This window comes from Suncus etruscus, chromosome 2 (assembly GCF_024139225.1).
Source record: "Suncus etruscus isolate mSunEtr1 chromosome 2, mSunEtr1.pri.cur, whole genome shotgun sequence".
Classification (NCBI taxonomy): Eukaryota; Metazoa; Chordata; class Mammalia; order Eulipotyphla; family Soricidae; genus Suncus; species Suncus etruscus.
Genome location: NC_064849.1, coordinates 71,169,496 through 71,189,640, shown reverse-complemented (window position 1 = coordinate 71,189,640; position 20,145 = coordinate 71,169,496). Strand labels below are relative to the sequence as shown.

Sequence of the window (20,145 nt, the reverse complement as noted above, 5' to 3'; positions counted from 1 at the left end):
AAGCACAGCCTGCCTAGAGGAAATACTTTGATTTGGGCTTTATTTAAATGCCTGAACTTCTAGGGGAGAAACAAAAGATTTTCTAGTAAGAGCCCAGTTGGGAAGGAGACCAACCTCCAACGAATTTAACCATTCCAGGACCAAGGAGCTAGGATTCATTGAAAGCATCAGATAGTAGAAATCTCTCCCTGAACTTGCAGCATTCACAAACAGCTGGTTTGAGCTGTTAGTGACCCTAAGTGCAATCACTGTGCTAATTAGATTTTATTTTCCTAATACAACAGTGACTGGCTCCATCCTGTCTACATCTCCATGTAAAAAACCATTACTCATTTAATCATACTTTGGACATGTTTAAGATTTTTGCAGCCCGCTAGGATTTTCAATATTGGAAACGATTCTTTTGTAACTGTAAACATAGCTGTTCACACATCAGTATGTACCCAAGAGTTTAACTTGGACTCTAGCCTATTTCAGGAACTTTCCTGAAAGATCTGACCGTGTTCAGCACATCTTGCATGTCTTTATCCCCACCCACCCCCCCCTTCTCCCCAACTTCTGCAAGACTCTGATTTCCTCTATCAACTCACTGAGAAACTGGCATCAGAGCTAAGTGGCGAGCTTAAAAAGAGTTTGGGTTCTGAGTGGATCTTCAAGCCCCAGCCAAAAAGCACAACTTCAGCTTTCGTACCCCCCCACTCCCCGCCCCACACACACACACACACACACACACACACACACACACACACACACACTGGGGTTCCTCGCTCAGTAAGAGTGACAGAGATCACAGGGATCTGCAAGAAAAAAAAAATCTGTCTTCCTGGAAAGAAGCCGACACACACATGCATCTCTGCTTGAGTCTGATGATCGCCTGTTTATACTGCAAAGAAAGGCCATCGGTGACCTTAGCTCTAGAGAGAGGCTTTTTTTTTTTTTTTGTGCGGTTCCCCCCCCCCTTTTTTTTTTTTTGGATGCGTGTGCGTGTTATTCCTGTAATATTAGGAAGCGGGCCAAGTGATAGTGCGCCGAGGTCTTGTGTCCCTGGGAATTGTAATTGCTCAGCTCTTTAAAGAAAGAACATCCAGCCGTGGCTGAGAATTGCACAAGGTGCATTTGGAGAGTAGCAAAGAGGGAAACAGACTTGAGCCACACAAGTTCTGACTAGGTCTTAAGGTGCCACCGCCCCTCACCCCCCAAAAAAATAAAAATGGGGGGGAGGAATAAAGAAAAAATAAAGAAAAGAAAAGCCTAGGCTGAGGAAATGTGGCAGGGAGCGAATTGCTCAGGACTTCCAACACAGGGAGTCATTCTGTCAAGGGGAGGGGGCGGTGGGGGCAGGCACTGAGCCTCCCAAACAAAGTCCTCCTCTCTTTGCTCCCTCCCACTTCATTCACTTGCAAATCAGTGTGTGCCCACAAGAGCCAGCTCTCCCGAGCCCGTAACCTTCCCAGCCCGGGAGCTGCAGTGCCAGCCTCGGCAGCCAGAACGGCAGAACGAACCCGAGACAGACCGCAAGCGACAGCGGCGGAAGCCAGAGCCAAGAAGCCGAGCCGGGTCGCGGGTCTCCCGGGGCGCAGGGGGAAGCGAACGGAGGTGGGTTCGATCTCGCGGCAGTGGTGCCTTGGCTTTTCTGTTTTGTTTTGTTTTCTTTCTTTCTTTTTCCTTTCTTTCCTTCTTCATTCCCCTCCCCTTCGTCCAATGGCATGGATAGTAGCCAATCCGTGGGGGAACCCCTGTGCACCGCTTGCCCGCAGAGCCGACCGGGGAAAGATGCTCAAGCTCGGGGTTCAGGGCAGGCGCGCGGGGCTGGCTGCGCGCGGGCGGTGCTGCTGCCGCTGTCCTGGACGGGCGCCTTTCTTTTTTGCAAGGAAAAGGGGCACAGCTTCCTCCGCCTTCTGGTAAGACGATCAGACACCCCCCTGGGGCTGGGTAAAGGGGCACAGCTGCCTTTCTCTCGGTTGGCCCGAGGCCGCCTCTAAAAGAGCTCCTGCGTTTGCAAAGTTGGCTGGTCTAGTACCAAGGGCGTTGGTGCGCGCAGGACCCATGGAGCTGTTTTGGGGGGGGCTCGGTTTCTGTCCACCTGCCCACACAGCGCTAGTGACTTGGAAGTGTCTCGGATGAGTTTTAGTTTGGGGTTTTGGGGAGCAGTGTTAATCTTCCTCCAGGGAGCTTGGAAACTCCTGCCTGTGCCCATCTAATAGAAAGGCAAACTTGAGATCATTTGGAGATGATTTGGCTGAGAAAAGAAAAACTGTTTGTTACTAGCTTGCACGTTTGGGGCAACGGCTGCCGGCTGGCTTAGGGCAGAGATGCTTAGGTTGCAAAGGAAATGTGCAACACTGGACTGGGCAAAGGGAGCGCGGTGCCCAGGGAAAAGTCATGTGCGAGACGCAGCTCTCCAAGGCTGGGCAGGCAGGCACGGTTCTGGGGGAGATTGTGTTCTCGAAACTGGCTGGAGAGCAGAGCGATCAGTGTGCTTGTTTTTTTTTTTGTTGTTGTTGTTTGTTTTTTGTTTTTTGTTTTTTTTCGGGAGTCCGAGGCTGGAAAAAGAAAAGTGGAGCCTCCCATGCGTGGATCCTGGAATGGAATGAAAGGGCGCGTTATGATGTTGTGCACTGCAGCGGTTGGCGGAGCTGCCGTGACTTCTCTAGTTGGAGGTTCTTCTGCCAAGAGTTATTGGAGATCTCCAGCCGGGAGATGCTGGCGAGGTCAGCGCGGTGCTGAGAAAGGGTTGTCGCTGCTGCAATAAAATCCATATTTTATGGGGAATTATATGCAGGTCTCTCTGTTCGTGCAAGGAGCTCTTCACCTCCGTTAACTGAAAACATGCAAAGAACGGGGAAGTTTAATTATCTGGAAGAGCCTACATCTCTCTCTCTCTCTCTCTCTCTCTCTCTCTCTCTCTCTCTCTCTCCTCTCAATCTCCCTCTCTCTCTCTCTCATCTCCTCCCATCTCTCTCTCTCTCTCTCTCTCTCTCTCTCTCTCTCTCTCTCTCTCTCTCTCTCTCTCTCTCTCTCTCTCTCTCTCTCTCTCTCTCTCTCTCTCTCCTGGGGTAGGCGGGTGGAGGGGAGATGCGTGGAAGATATTTTCATTATTTTATTCACACTTCCCGAGCTGTATCTGCTTGTGCCATCAGTCATCGCAGTCATAGTAGGTACTGAAGCACAGAATGTGGGCAAGAGGCGATTTTCCCAGGCAAGGATGTTGCTGAGTGCCTGTGTGTCCGCGGATGCCCTGGAGGGTGTGCTGGCCAAATAAGGGCTTTCGGAATGAATATAATAACCCTAGGGGTACCAACTACTTCCTGTGCTGGAATGGGGAAAACAGGGCTGTACCTGCTTAAAGCACTATTCCTCCAAGACCTAATAATTGCTCTGCTTAGGCCAGAGATGCCTGTGTCTGTTCTTTCCTGGATGAACATTTATGAGAAAAGGAAACCCTTTTCGGGTCTGCTCTAGGAGAAATCAATCTGGAGAGAGTTGAGCTCCAGCATCTTCGTTGGGAGACTCCTGGCCTGGCTCTGTTTTGACTATTTGGAGAACTAGAAAATAAGTCGTGTGAAATCTAGGGAGATGAGCTAGCAGATGTCTTCAAGATGTCATAAAGGAGGAGAGCAAAGTTGATACCAGCTTTGCAAGGCAGAGCTCAGAAACTTAACATAAAATTAAGAATTTACTGGAAAATATTATACAGGGTTGAATCTCAAACCTCTCTCCCCCCCCCTTTATCTTTGGTGTGTTCTACTTTAAAAAATATGAGGGTGAGGGAGAATAAGAGGCAGACTCTTTTATTTTCTTCCCATCATGATGGTTCCTGCATATTTTGGGAGCAGAGGAAGTAACCAATTTCTTCAGCAGCAGCATCACATTCTGAAGGAAAGTGGCAATGGTTTAGTTCAACTGTACTTGTCTACAATTATCTTTTGCTGCCATTATAGTAAGTGACAAGCTGGTATCTCTATAGGGACTCTTAGTCCCTTTACTATCTGGCTTTTACATCAATTTATTGCAATTACACTGCTTCATGCTAACTCTGCAAAGATAATATATAGAAACAAAATCACTTTCGACCAAGTTGCCGACTCTCAGAAAACCTCACGTCCTCCACCCACAACTTCCATCAGCTTTGCAAGTGGAAAGGCACTCTAAGGCACTCTTCTTCCTTTTTAAGATTAAAAAAAAAATAAAGTACTGGTTGGTACTATTTGAAATATCCAGCATTTCTAGAAAGCACAACTATATTTCTGCGGCTTCCAAAGAAGCTTCTGATAGCAACTGTATCTATAACTTAAAACTAGTTTGAAGTAGCTAGTTAGGACCCATTGAATTAGAACCCAATGAGTGATTGTCCTACCTAGTGATTGTGACAGAAGATAAAATGGACAAAAACTCTGAATAACATTATGTACCTCTTCTTAAGGCTTGGACCATGAGTTTCTCTTCTTCTGACCCTCACTTGCCTTGTGGTGGTGGAAATGCTAATAGACTCTGGCTGCATCTTTTCAATTATGGAAACTTTGTTTAAGTTGGAAGGGACCTCTAGTGGGTCCCTCTGTGCATTTCTCTTTGTAATTCCTCTGCAATCATAAATTTTGTTTTCTAAAATAAAAATACAAAGAAAGGCTTTTCCTCCAATAGTTAAAGTTCCTTATGCTCCACGCACTACTTGGATATGAAAGTGAGGTCAAAATCATGTTTCTTGCCATCATTTGTGAAGTTCTTCTGATTTAAGAATTCAAAAAGAGCTCTACATAGTTTTCAGGGCATCACCACACTTGGTAACCTCTCAGTGATTCCCAATGAAAGCAATTAATAAAAAATTCACCATGTCTCACTATAAGATTTTCCCATATTTCTGACCTCCTGAAGACTACTTTATTCAGTCTAATTTGCCCAGTGACAATACTGGCATTATAGTTACGGCATTTGGAACTTCCAAAAGTTCCACATGAAGATCTGCTAGCACTAAAGAAATATATGCAAAAACCTATTTTAATTATCCTTTTCAAAGACCCATGAACATTCCCAAGTTACAGCAAGCTATAGGCTTGCTAAAGACCTTACTAAAAGACCTTCCCTATTTGGATACATGTACATGGAGGATTGTTTTATAAACTTTCATGATTACAACACTTTTTAAGTGATTTACTCGTTACAAAGCCCCACCTGGAACTTGAAGGCAGATACAATTTGGGGGGACGATTTGGGCTCTTCTGCTGACAACCTGCAGATTTCAACTGCCCATTTATGCCTTGTTGTGGAGCTGGAAATGTGTTCCAAAAGATATAACATCCGACAGGGGCCTACTGCCTTGTGCTGCTGGCTTAGTCACAGGCAGCCCATTCTTTGGGGTCCAGCAGACTTAGGGTCTTATAAAAATAACAAGCAGTGACTCAGTCTGTATTGCATTTTTTAAATAGTGCTTCAGCCTAGCTTGTGTTTACAGAAGGTACTTCATTTGCTTCACAAAAAGCTGAAAATGGAGATAATCAAACCTCTGGTTTCATTTTTTTATTCTTAATCATAATTCTAAATACAAAGACTCCTGAACATCAGGCTCACAAGAAAACTGCTGAAAGAAAAAAATTAAACTTGTATGTGAGCACTCACACATGCAAACACAAACACAACTCACATACAAACACACACAACACACATACACAACTCCCAGTGATGACACTGTTCCAATAAAATGAGACAAAAATACAGAAATGTAAGACTTAAGACAATTTTCCCCTTCTTTGTTCTCTTCCCTTCCTAAAAAGGGCTTTTTATTGTATTTTTATGATGAGAGGTTGAGGTAGTTTCCTTGATCTAAACAGTAAATTTTCGTTCAACTTTCTTCTTAGGCAGATTATCTGGGCCACATTTTTTGAAAGTTCCTCCTTCAGGCAAGCTCTCTTTTCAAAGCAATCATCTGAGAAGCCAGAATCTTCCTAATTAATGATAGAACCAAATGCAGATCGTCTTTGTAACCCTGTCACTTACCAAGTCAGAAGATATGTAAAGAGCAGACAGTACAAAAACACATCAAAAACTTGGTTCACCTTCATCTACTACAAAAGTTTAATGGATGAAAGCTTCTTAAGCCAAAAAGACTGAACCAAAGAGGGCCAGCCAGATACAGCCCTGAAGATTCTAGATCTTCAACACCCAACAGTCCTGGAAATTTTTAACTGTCATAACAAAAAAAAAAAAAAAAACTTATTGAAGAATATATAAAGGCACTGGGCACATGAGCATAGCTATAGAGTAAGGTATATGTCCGGAGGATATTGGGACCTTCTAGAAGAGTATTTGAGAGTTTTACTATGTTTCATCCGTTGAGTATCTTCCATCAACATTAACATAGTTGCTCATTTCCTGTTAAGCAAATCGCCTTGCTGAGATTTATGAGAGTAAGAGTTTAATTAAAGGCAGAATGGTACTATTAAATTTAATGTGACTATAAATGAACAGTGTGGTCCCAAGCTTTTTCTTCACTCTGCAGACAATTCTCTGGAAGTAGATGACTTAGGAAGGAAGTGAGGGACACAGAGTTGGCCACTATTGGCTATCATTTATCTTCAATCTTCATCATGTGAAAGAGCATTGTTGCTGTTGTTGTTTTGGGACCAAAACCAGTGATGCTCAAGCCTTACTTCTACCTCTAAACTCATGATCACTCCTGTCCAGTTTGGGAGAACCATATGGCATCCCAGGAACCAAACCGTGTTGGCTATGTGCAAGGCAAGCACACTACTATCTTTCTGGCCGTAGCACGCTTTATTTTTCACTTTCTCCTTGATTTACTAAATTGGAAGATCCGCCCATAAAATGTTCAAGAGATTTCTAAGTTAGAGGAATGGAAATAATTAGAAAGATGTCAATTGAGGAAGTTTTAGAGTATATAAGGGGCCAGAGAGATAGCACAGTGGTAGGGTGGTGGCCTGTCAAGCTGTCTATTTAGGACCAAAGGTGGTTCGAATCCTGGCATCCCACATGGTCCCCCCGTGCTTGCTAGGAGCAATTTCTGAGCACAGAGCCAGGAGTAACCCAAGTGCCCAAACACCCCCCCCAAATAGTAAGTAAGATGAAAAGTGATAAAGAGATGGATTTTTACATAAGAACATCTTATAAAAACAGACACCAAACTGCCATCTTTTCACAGGATGCCTTTCTACTTTGTAAATGCTCCTGCTATTAAAGGCAATTTTATATATGTTTTTACATTATTAGCATGTTTGTCAACACTACAGCTTTCTATCCTGGAATACAAATTTGAAAATTATCTTTAAAAAGTCACCATTGCAGGGGCTGGAGCAGTAGCGCAAGCCATAAGGCGTCTGCCTTGCGTGCACTAGCCTAGGACAGACCGCTGTTAGATATCCCCAAGCCAGGAGCAATTTCTGAGTGCGTAGCCTGGAGTAATCCCTGAGTGTCACCGGGTGTGGCCAAAAATCCAAACCAAAAAAAGTCACCATTGCAAAAGAATAACCTGGCATGAATCATAAAATAATCAGAGAAGGGCTGGAGTGATAACACAATGAGTAGGGTGTTTGCCTTGCATGTGGTCAACCTGGGATTGATCCCAGACATTACATATGGTCCATTGAGCTTGCCAGGAATTATCCCTGAGCACCTGCCCAGTGTGGCACCAGAACAAAAATAAATAAATAAATAAATAAATAAATAAATAAATAAAACTAATCAGAGAAATATATTTTTGAGAAATTATCTGGACTTTAATGAGAATCCAAAAATCATTTTCTTAATGCTTTGAAGAGCATGAGCTTTTCTGTTGGTTTTGGCAATGTTGGTATACACAACACAAAGTATACCATATTGTTTGCTGCTTTTGTTTTTATTTTTGTCTTGGGGCCATACTTGGTGGTTCTCAGAGGTTTTTTTGTTGGCTTTGTGCTCAGGAGTGAGCTCTGGTGGTGCTTTGGGGTGTTGGGGATCATATACAGTGTTGGGGATTTGAACCAAGATCAGTTGGAATACAAAGCATGTGCCTTCATCCTTGTACTCCCCCATCTGTCTCTTCCTCTCTCCTCTCTCTTTCTCTTTCTCTGTCTTCTGGATTATATGTGTTTTAGAAGTATAGTGATATTTTTTCCTTCCATTATCATTCTTTTTGTGCTCTCTAAATACACTTGATGGCCTTGCAACACAAGTATGTAATAATGATACAGACCAAATATGTGATCCACTTGGATCCTATATGTGGTGTTGCATGATTTAAAAAAAATGGAATTGTAAAACAATTCATCCCTATCTCCATGAATCACCAATTACAATTATAAAAAATAATCACCAGCATAAAAATAAAAGCCAAGGGGTGAAAAGCAATACCGACCAACTGGCTCGGAATACATATAAATGAAACAAATAATGATAATTATAAACAGCCAATTAATCTTTACTCAGCTTTTCTACATAGCACACACTCTTCAAAATAAGTAACATGCATTCTTATGTGAATGATGCAGTAAATCAAATGGAACATGTTAGGCTTGTACCCCTTTTACTAAGTCCTTTTTTGGTTTGAATTTCTAGGGAATTACTGTTTGAGCCAAAGCACTTAATAAATGTGCTGTTAACAAACACTTGTGATGTCTTAGAAATAACAGTGTGACTCTGAGCAATACAGAGCAACAGAAGACATGGGAATAATGTGATTTATGTTGACCAGAGTAGGTTAGGGTTTCAGGCTGAGAAAAATGTTTGTAGGTTACTTATTTTTAAAAAGTCAATTGCACACCAGCATTAGAGTTGATCATTGTAATCCAAAGGATTGTGTCGGTCATTTGTCTATGCATAGTAATGACACTTTTTATAAGAATAAAATCACTTCCTCCCACCTTCAGAGGGTGCCTATGTCAGATAGTACTTCAGAAAGGTGACGGCAAATGACAGCTTTTCATTTTCCTTGATGGGGTGATCTCAGTCCCAGTGCTCTTAGTCTGTTCTCAGCACATGACAAATTCATTATGGACACAACTCTGTTGGCTGTGGGGAAGCAGAGAATAAAGCTGTTTCTTTCCATCCTTGTCTAATGGGTCAAACTAAAGACTTCTTTTGTGTCCATAATGTCGTTACTTCATTCCCATCCCAACTTAGGTTCAGAATGATTTCAACTGCACCAAGTAAAATTTCAACCCCAATGTTGGACTGGTGAAGGGGGGTGTTCTTTTATGACTAAAACCCAACTACAATCATGTTTGTAATCCTGGTGTTTAAATAAAGATATTATTAAAATATTTTTAAATTTTCAACCCCCAAAAAGAAAAGATTAGGAAATTTTAGGTTAAAGGAAAAAAGGTGGAGGTGACAAGGGGTGTGATGAAGAGAAGGATGTTGGTCTTTTACCAATACAAGTAATATTATATGTGGTTGACATTGGTGTGCCAGTTTAGTTTTCTTTGTTTTTATTTGGGCACTCTACTATTCTGGATGTGTTCAGGATTTATTCCTGGATCTATGTTTTATTCTTAGGAATCACTCTGGCAAGTGCTTGGGAGACCAGCTGTGGAGCTGGGGCTCAAATTTGGGTCAGCTATGGGCCTGGCATGAACCTTCCTGTACTATCTCTCTTATCTGAGCTATTTTTATTAAATTACATTCCTCGTATTAATGTCACTTAGACAAATATGTTATTAATCCAGTCTTTTCTGATTTGACAAATCAGAAATTTAGTTTAAAATTTTCCCTTCAAACTTTTGACCATTACTTTGGAGGTGTGATTAAATATATGCTTTTCTTGTGTTTAAATAGCTTGAAGGCATTTTTGGCTTGACATTTTCTAAATCAATGATCTTTCCAGGTTATCCAAAATCAAACGTTCATCTTTGAAGGAAAAAAAAAAGGTTGTTGATTAGTAGTCATATATGAAAAATAATAACAACCTATTTTTTTTGTAAATTTCAATTTACTCAGTTAAGTCTCAGACTATGACCTTCCTACTTCCTTGTAGTTAAAATGTCAATTCTTCCATGAGAGTATATGAAGAGATTTCTCTCGTGCCCATACTTGGCAAAATTAAAACCTGGCAAGTCAATGTCAACTTCTACTATTTTAAAAAGAGAACAGCTAATGTTCCATGAAATCCAAAAGTATGAGGACCACTGGGTTAGATAATGAATAGCGCCATGTTGAAAAATGATTGACCTAGTTTCCTTCTTCTGATTTGGATAAACAAAACATAAAAAGAAATTACAATGACATAACAAATGGCCCAAAAGACAAAACAAGTAATCCAATCAAAAGGTATTCTTGGATACCTTAATTAAAAATTTGGAAGTTAAAACTAATGGTTGGTAAACTTCAAGTTTGTAACTAAATAGTAACATATAACTATATAAAATGATAGAACTTTATAACATAGAACTATATAGAACTATGGAACTATAGTAACTATACAGAATCATGTAGATCCTTAACATATCTGTTTGAAGGCAAGGGAGGTAATCCAGGGAGCAGAGGCCTTGACACAGACACAGGGTGTGTGATTCTGGTGACTGTCAATTCTGCCACGTCCAAGCAGCCCTATACATATAGCTCAGGCACCAGGTCCTAACTCCCACTAAAAGCAGCTGCCAGACTCTCTGAGCACTATGAGAGACTCCCCAGAAATAAAAATAAAAGAAATTGAAAATAGAAGTATGTCTGACAAGCTCATGGCCAGAATGTCATAAACAATGAAGTTCCTTATTGGATTGTTCAGTGCTTTGCTTCTTAAACTGAGAGTTATTCTGACACACACACACCCCTCCAAAGAATCCTGTAACTGAATGTGAGAATTCTGAAAAATCTGATGACAGGAAAAGGTTCCTAAACACAGAACAACCAAAATTAATTCAAAGTCAGCAACATAATCTAAAGCAGATTCCTTACGTTGGGATGAAAACGAGAAAGTTACACATTTTTATCTAATTTGGTAAATGAAAGAAAACCTTGGGTATCTTATCTATTTGTGTCGACAAGTGAACTTTAGGGTTAAATGCAATAGTACAGCATGTAGGGCATTTGCTTTGCACACTGCTGACCTGGGTTTGATCTCTGTGTCCCAGATGGTCCCCTGAGACTGCCAGGAATTATTCCTGAGCACAGAACTAGTAGTAAGTGAAGAACACCAGTGGGTGTGGCTCAAAACCAATATATACATACAATTTATAAACTAAATATAAACTCCACATAATTGTGAGTAAACGCAAATTGCCTAAGGTGTTAATATATATTTTAAAGAGTTCACTTTTACTTTAAAGAGCAATTGTTTTTAAGCTTATAGTGTAGACTTCCATCCTGAAAATGAGCTTATATTTTTAGCTGAAAAGCCTAAACCTCCTCTGCAAGATTTTGAGAAAATGGTTTCATTAATCTACTATTTTCAATTTTATAAAAATGTTCAAAATGGCTCGATTTCACATTCAACTAAAATATTCTAAGCTCTCCTTAGCAACAGGTTCTAATTTAATACAGATCAAAACTGTGTGGTCTGACTAAGTAATCACCAATGCAAAATGATAACATATACCAAGAATGTTACATTGCCGCTGAACCCTAATTTGAACCAACTCCAGCTACTGTCTCTCCAGCAATTAGTCCCATATTACACAACTTGTTTAAAAGCATCTAGTTGGGATTTTATCCGTGTTTCATAAAGAATCAATTCTATGAAGGAGGCTTTGTGATAAACATCAGTGTCAGAGTCTCACTCCTTTTCTGACTCAGATCTGCCATTTTATCAAAAAAAGAGATGTGTGGGGCAGGTCCTAATTAAGACAGCAGGATGAAAGGGTCACTTCTTGATTAGTGTCATCCAGATGAGGTAAAGTGAAACCTCCAGATCCACAAAGTACAGCTCTGCAATAATTTGTGCATTCAGAAAAGATTATTTATCTGCACATTAAGCACCTTTGAAGTAAGTGAATTCCAATGACAGGTCCCCTATTTTCAATTTTTTTTTGTGATGCTTCCTTTTTCTTTCTAAAATTTGCTTTTAATTCTCAGAGGCCACAATCCAAAATGTCTTTCCAAATAGCACTATGATTTGTTTTCTCTTAAAAAAAAATCCTTAAATTTAAACAAGTGTGTATTTTGTGTTTTACAAAATATTAAACAAAAACTTAAATCAGAATGACATCATAGAATGAAAGATTCAGCAAGATGGGCCTGGGGGCTGATGGGATAAGTATATTCTACATAAAGCTGGACAGTGACGTTATTGAAAAATTAAGCTGGTGGGTCATGGTGTTCATAAGTGGATAGATAGGGACATTGCCTTGCATGATTCCAATTTAGGTATAATCTACAGCATCCCATATGGCCCAGCTACACCCTGGCTGGAATGATCCTTGAACAAAAATAGGAGTAAGCCCTGAGCACTTCTGGGTGTAGTTAAAAAAAAAAGTTAAACTGAATATTATTTAAGAGTCATATGACTGAATTGCTCTCATGACTGAATTTAATGTGATGCCATGAAAGATTTTTACAGTGCACAAAGAAAAAAGTTTTGTAACCCAATGCTAGAACACTAAAGAGCTAGAAAGTTTGCTTTGCACCTATAAAATGAACCTGTATTATGATGGTATACATAAAGTACTTATATTATAAAACCCTATGTTTGTGTCCAAGTTTATCCTTAAATTACAGTGGACTATTTTTGATTAATTTTTGTTTGGTTTTGGGTCCATACCCAGTGGCGCTCAGGGGTTACTTCTGATACTGCACTCAGAAATCACTACTGGCAGGCTCAGTGGTCCACATGACATGCCAGAAATCCAACCTGGGTTAATTCCAAATTTGTCGTGTGCCAGGCAAATTCCCTTCCTCTATACTATCTTTCTGGCCCCTACACTAGACTTTTAAATAAGTTAGAATTTTTTCTCTTTTCATCATGACAGCTTAAAAAAATAATCCCCCCAAAAAACCTCAGGAGCCTGATTTCCCTGTTTGGTACTTAAGAAATATGCATGAGAAGTCCAAGAAATTACTACAGAGATAAATGTGTTTGCCTTGAATGCAGCCATCTCTGGTTCTGTCCTTGGCATTGCATAGTGTGGCCCCTGAATACCACGAGGAATGATCAGAGATGGGAACAGCCCCTGAGCATTGCAGGGTATGGTCAAAAGAAAAAAAAGAGAAGAAGAAAAAGAAATATGCACTAATATGTGTAGTGCCATGAAGACTTCAGAGGAAGAAGTGAAATTTGTAGGGAGTGTCTAACTCAAGTCTCCAAAGGAAGCAACCACCAGGCTCTCAGTTCTCTGAAGAATTTTTTTAGAAACAATTGCCCATTTGCATTTTACCTGATTGATTAGTGCTCCTAAATCTGAGATACTGCCAAGACTGTTTTAAAAGCTCTCTATTGAACCTCTGCAAAGTCTACCTGATATTAATGTAATAAGGTGCCCTATAGAACGGATAGATCCAGGATAATGAGAAAAGAGAAACTGTTCAAAACATCATATCTCACAGACAAAGAAAACAGCATTAGCACAAGGGTTAAGGCTCTTGCCTGGCACAAGGATATCCTAATTTAAACCCTTAACACCATACGTGGCTCCCCAAAGACCACCAGGGGTGATTCTTAAGCACAAAGCCAAGAGTAAGCCCTAAGCATCACAAAGTATGCCCTGTCCCCCTCCAAAGAACAGTAACAATAAGAAAATATCATTTATCACAAGACGCTCACAAAATTTTAAGATGAGAGTGTCACTAACCCAAGCAGACCAAAGTGAGGGTTTCAGAAATACTACCTGGATGGAATTCTTTATCTGCAAGCATCTTTATCTGCAAGTTGCCATGCTCAATGAGTTTTTTTTTTTTAATTAGTTAATGCCAGTGAAAGCTCAATGAGTTTTTTTTTTCAATTAGTTAATGCCAGTGAAAAGATATTTTATTCTTATCCTGTACTAATCCTTGTGCCTCTGTTCAAGGAGTTCAGTTCAAAGGAAACCCCTCTCAACAGTGTCCTGAAATGGACTTGTAACTTTCCCGATTTTCAAAATCAGGCCACCAAACATCTCCTTCCTCCAGGCGGACTTTTTATTAAACTTGGTATGAAACAATGCTGCCTGAAGCCTGATTAACAATTCATGCCTTCCTAAACAGATTAGCAGTGGACTGTCACTTTGATTTTTCAATTCTTAATTTGTGTTTGGAAAAATAAGAACTACTTCTGAGTTTACCCTTTCAATATATATTTTTTGAAATCAAACCCAAATGAAACATTGTTCTGAGGCTTTATTTCTTTGACAGTTTTAGTTTCTGAGTGTTTCTCTCTAATTTTCTATAATCCATATAAACAATTGCTTTTTTTTTTCTGCCTAGGTGGCTTTTTCTCACATCTCAGTCAAATAACCCCATGTGTTCTTTTCAGAATATTATTTATCTGAGTTAGGAAAAAAACTTAAGGTGATGAGAAAAAGTAAATAGAACAGGAATAAAAGTTTCTACTTACCACATTTAGGCACTGTATAATATACATGATTTTACATTCACAACAAAGATCTGAACAAAATACTGCTATACTTCCTAATTTATTTTTTGTCCTTCCTAATTTTAAAGAAAAAACTGGGAGGGCAGAATAATAAAACATTTTTTGCAAGATCACACAGTTAGTACTTGTGAGAGATAAAATAAAATCTTGGAATCTTGATAACCCACAAGTCCTGGAGTTCCGGAGGGCCTGGGGCCTTGGGGTCATACCCAGTGATGCTGAGAGAGTATTCCTGCCTCTGTGCTCAGTGATTGGGGAACCACAAGTGGTCCCAAAATTGAACCGGAATCAGTAGGATCATTAACTTCTGTACTAGATCTCCAATCTCATAGCTCATACTCTTATCTATTAAATTATTGTGCTTTTTATTATTTAATGTGTATATTTAAGGCTGGGATGATAGTACAGTGGATAGGGCATAGATGACCTGGATTTGAGCTCAAGCATCCCATATGGTATCTTGAGCACTGCTATGAGTAATTCCTGAGTGTCGAACCAGGAGTAACCCCTGAGCATCACCAGGTGTGGCCCCCCCAAAAATAAAATAAAGTACATATTGGCATATATTTGGGTAGATGATGGGTAGATAGATAGAGATAAATCATTAAAATACAGCTCTAATCTCAGAATGCTATATGTCACATGCCATGTGCACACCTTTCTCCGGACTCAAAAATATAATTAGAAATAAAACAAGGTCACACCTTTTCCATGCCTCAATGAATTGATCCGTATATTTTTATAACAAGTTAGGTCAATTAATGATAACACAGAGCAGCAAATATCTACCTCACGAATGCTTTTAGCTTTCTGTCGGCTCTTCATTTTAATTTGAGTCAGTCTTCCAATCACATACGATTGGTCCCAAGGGGAACCTGGCAAGAGTGTTTGGAAAGCTGAAATTTATCATTCATTAATTTATTCGTTCCACAATATTTATTGAGGGTGTCCTGTGCCCAATGCTAGAGAGACAGTAGGTGACAAGACAAACAACACTAGGAGCTTGGGGGGAAATAGTTGAGTCTTTCTTCCACCTCCAAACAAAATAAATCCCCGTGGATTAAAGATTTATTACTACAAAATAAAACTGTAACTTTACTAGTCGACATTTAGAGATATATATCTTTATAACCTTGGGATTATAATGGACTTTATGAGGATAGAGCCAGAACTTGAGAACAGGGAAGGAAGACAGCATTGTTAAAATGCCTATTAATCTATCAATAACAGGCCAACAGTGCCAGCTCCATAGGTAATGAATCACACATCCAGAGTTGATTACATTTTTGTCTTCCCTCATAGTTAATCAAAAATTAGACCTTAGTTTCAGGTCTCATTATGCTTTGCTGGATTTTTATTCATGTTCAGGTTTGATTTCTGACTTTTTATCCATCTTAGAAAGAACCAAAAATCTTATAGAATCAAAGCAATGGTTCAACAGGTAGGGTGGCAGGGCACTTTCCTGTACACAGCCAACTCAGGTTCAATTCCCAGCATCCTTCTGGTCCCCTGAGCCTGCCACAAGTGATCCCTGAGTCCAAAGCCAGAAAGTAAGCCCTGCACATCATACAGTGTGGCCCACAAACAAAAAGAACCAAAAAGCTTAGAACTATCAAAAGCACATATTTTCCTTTTGATTGAATGCCTCAGAATTATTTTTATGTCTCATTACTAATTCCTACAAGTTCTCCAGTTTACCTGACAGTGACTGATTCTTCCTATACTGATTAGTAGAAATGTATTTCAGAAAAAGTTATAATAATTTTATGCAAAGCACTAATATAAAGATTTAGGCAATGAAATTTTGATTTGCTTCAACAACTATTTAGCTAACACTTAAAAATTATTTACCTACTTTTTGAATTTGGGGGTCACATGCCATGGTGCTCATGAGCTACTTCAAGCTATTTGCTTAAGGGTTATTCCCTAGGTGTTCAGTAGATTGCAAGTGATGCCAGGGTTTGAACCAGTGTTGTTCATGTAAATGGCAAATGTCTTAACCCTGGTACTATCTCTCTAGTCCCCAATTAACACCACATTAATGTATTGTGCTAGGTACCATGCGCAATACTCTAACTTGATGTCAAATTGGTTACAGTGGTTACAGTAAGCATGTAATGTTAAATATCTTTTAGAAATGGTCACTTTAGAATGCATTCAATCACTATGCTTTTCCAGGATTATATGTTTTTAGTCATGAAACAGATTACCACCGCTAAAAGGAGAGTTTCAGATGTTTAAACCTAAACATAGAACTGGTCTCATTCAGTGTGCAGCAAAGCAGTGGCCCAGGTTCCTTACTTCAGCAACCATTGCTAAGAAGTCTTTGGGGATCTTCAAGGGAAAGTCAATAATCCAGTTCAGAGCTTTCCCTGCCCTCCACTTGGGGGCCCTGCTCCTGGCTTAGATTTTTTTTCTTGCAGGATCCTATAATAATAATAACCCCCTCTTCAACAATACACACATCTTTCCAAAGTCTTGACATGTTTGCTGGCATCTCACCCAGAGCAGCTAAAGAAGGAAGCTTCTGACTGTGATTTTGACCTCTCAGGTTTAGCCCCATTTTATTTTATTTTATTTTATTGTATTTTATTTTATTTTATTTATTTATTTATTTTATTTATTTTATTTTATTTTATTTTATTGAAACCATTATGATCTACGAGGTCCTTCATAATTGAAATTTAGATATACAGTGAGTCAGGGTCATTCCCACCACAAGTGTCTACCTGTCTCCATCAGTGAACCCAGAGTTAGCCCCAATTTTTTTTACAAAATACACTTGATGACTATTGAAGAAACAAGTGAATGCTATTCATTATGAAACTATGGGCTAGATTTATGTGCCTTAAATTTAGTGTGTGATATGTTACTTTTTTTATCATCAAATTTCCTTTGGGTACATTGTAGAAATACACATAAGAGGCAAGAAACTCTTGGCCAATGTCTACTGGGCTAAAGGAAATTCTCAATGGAAGTGACATATGCTCAGGTTGATTGCAATGCTTAAATGTCTAAAATAAGATTTCAGACCCTATTACATATGGATCATCTCTTATAATCCTGAGTTTACTTGTAAATTTTTAGCTAAAATTTTATTTTTTAGTTTATTATACACTAAGGTATAGAATTGTTTAACAATTTTTATTTATGTGTTCAGGTTGGAAACTATAACTGTATATTTTCTCTATTTGGTTTGGTCCAGTATGATAAACCTTGGTTATCTTTTTGTTTATTATCCACCCACAGTAGTACATCAAACTGAATCTGCAAAACAATCTGTAGAATACACTATGTACAGGTTTTATGAGCAAGATCATTTTTGCCTTAAATTCCAACCCTGGAAATGTTTCTTAAAGTTCTATAGGCTGTCTAGTACTAGATTCTACATACCTTGTTATAACCTTGAGCGTGGCTCTACAAAAGAGACTGAATTAAATTCAACTGATTATGTAGTCCTGTTTCATTCCTTAAGTGGCAGTCAATGCATGGAAGAGGATCCTCATGAATATTGCTTGGCAATGAAATATGCAGTTCAGCCTAATGCTATTTGAGCATGCCAAATGTTTAGTGAGGTTATGAGATGAAGTAGGAGAGATTTGGATGAAGTTCTTTAGACTTCCTCCATTTACTGTGCTACCCATCAGTCTGAAGTCAAAGGTACAAAAACAATTTTATCCGTATCCATCAATAGCAGAGAAATGGATTTGTTTTTTGCCTGAGTGGGTTTCCTAGACTGGAATAGGGTCTGGGTACATTCTGGCAAATGTTTATACCAAATCTCACTATATGATAAACTACAACTTTCAGGAGCAAGAAGTGGAACTTCTGGGTTTGGGAAAAATTGGGAATAGAAATTCTCAAGACTCATTTTCTGCTTTTGTACCATTCCCATGTTTGACACTTTCCAGTCAGCAACATCTCTCATTAACACGAGTGACCTAAACTGTGTAGGGTTAGTCCTCTCCCACAGTTCACAACACCAAAAGATAGAATATAAAGGAAGAATGAAAGGACTCTTCTGGAGTGATGAGACTAGTGGGGGGACAGGGAAGCGAATGAATAAGTAATCCTATTAACAGAGGAAAGATGATCAGAGAAGTGAACTGTGGGAACTCCTGTTTAGCATCCTAAATGCCTTATTGCCTTTTGCTCTTTCATTAAGTCATTTCAGTCTGTATTTTAATATGCTTTGAACTAAGGGGGAAAAAATCCCATTTTGAAGTGAATTAAAAAAGAAATAAAATTATATTTCACATAAGATTCAGTTCATAGGAAAGCTGTTTCCAAAGGATCTATAGAGGAAGTCCATGATTTAAAAAAATTCGGGATCTTTCTGTCTCTCCCTCTGTTTTCTTCACCATCAAACTTATTCTACCAATGAGCTTCCTGAAACATTAAGGTGGCAGGTTGCCAGTTCTTAAACTATGCCAATGAAGTTGTATAACATGTGAGAATCACACACACACAAACACACACACGTGCACACACACACACACACACACACACACACACACACTCACACACACACACACACAGCTTAGAACTTTTCTTTTTAAATCCATTTTTTTTTTTTGGTTTGGGGCACCTTATCTGGTGTTGCTTATAGTTTCCTCATGACTCTGTGCTCAGGTATCAAAACTAGCAGTGCTGAGAGGTGTAAACGTGAGTTAGCCTAAAATAAGACAAGTGGCTTGCCCTGTACTATTCCCCTGGCTTCTAAAATATATTTCTTTATTATTCATTAGCAGCATATGTTTGATTTGCATACCTATTTTCTTTTTTTTTTTTTTTTAATTTTTTTTTTATTTAAACACCTTGATTACATACATGATTGTGTTTGGGTTTCAGTCATAAAAGGAACACCACCCATCACCAGTGCAACATTCCCATCACCCAAGTCCCAAATCACCCTCCTCCCCACCCAACCCCCGCCTGTACCCTAAACAGGCTCTACATTTCCCTCATACATTCTCAATATTAGGACAGTTCAAAATGTAGTTATTTCTCTAACTAAACTCATCACTCTTTGTGGTGAGCTTCCTGAGGTGAGCTGGAACTTCCAGCTCTTTTCTCTTTTGTGTCTGAAAATTATTATTACAAGGGTGTCTTTCATTTTTCTTAAAACCCATAGATGAGTGAGACCATTCTGCGTTTTTCTCTCTCTCTCTGACTTATTTCACTCAGCATAATAGATTCCATGTACATCCATGTATAGGAAAATTTCATGACTTCATCTCTCCTGAGAGCTGCATAATATTCCATTGTGTATATGTACCACAGTTTCTTTAGCCATTCATCTGTTGAAGGGCATCTTGGTTGTTTCCAGAGTCTTGCTATGGTAAATAGAGCTGCAATGAATATAGGTGTAAGGAAGGGGTTTTTGTATTGTATTTTTGTGTTCCTAGGGTATATTCCTAGGAGTGGTATAGCTGGATCGTATGGGAGCTCGATTTCCAGTTTTTGGAGGAATCTCCATATCGCTTTCCATAAAGGTTGAACTAGACAGCATTCCCACCAGCAGTGGATAAGAGTTCCTTTCTCTCCACATCCCCGCCAACACTGTTTATTCTCATTCTTTGTGATGTGTGCCATTCTCTGGGGTGTGAGGTGGTATCTCATCGTTGTTTTGATTTGCATCCCTGATGATTAGTGAT

General features: G+C 39.3%; 1 protein-coding gene across 1 annotated transcript in view; it reads left to right on the top strand.

Moving 5' to 3' along the window:
* Positions 1-1,497: 1,497 nt before the first annotated feature.
* CDH6 (cadherin 6) overlaps positions 1,498-20,145 on the top strand; it is a 163,571-nt gene continuing 144,923 nt past the window's right edge. The window contains exon 1 of the mRNA XM_049768603.1: positions 1,498-1,600. The gene's annotated coding sequence lies outside the window, so the exon portion shown is untranslated. The remainder of the gene's footprint in view (positions 1,601-20,145) is intronic.